Raw genomic sequence first — 212 nt, 5'->3', positions numbered from 1 at the left:
CAAGAGCGAGAGCAAGCAAGAAATCGCAAGCGGGAGAGAAAGCAAGAGAGAGCGAGCACCGGTGGAACTATCGCAGCAGCATAAGGAAATGAAGCCTGCCGCGTGATGCGCATCTCCAGGTGGATCTCTGTGACGCGGAAAATCAACTGCTGTGCTTTGCGCGGCGGCGGGAGATGCAAAATACTATTTTTATCGCGACTTTCCTTTTGCGA

This window comes from Penaeus monodon, chromosome 22 (assembly GCF_015228065.2).
Source record: "Penaeus monodon isolate SGIC_2016 chromosome 22, NSTDA_Pmon_1, whole genome shotgun sequence".
Lineage (NCBI taxonomy): Eukaryota > Metazoa > Arthropoda > Malacostraca > Decapoda > Penaeidae > Penaeus > Penaeus monodon.
The sequence above is the reverse complement of the archived record's forward strand: the minus strand, read 5'-3'. Positions refer to the sequence as shown.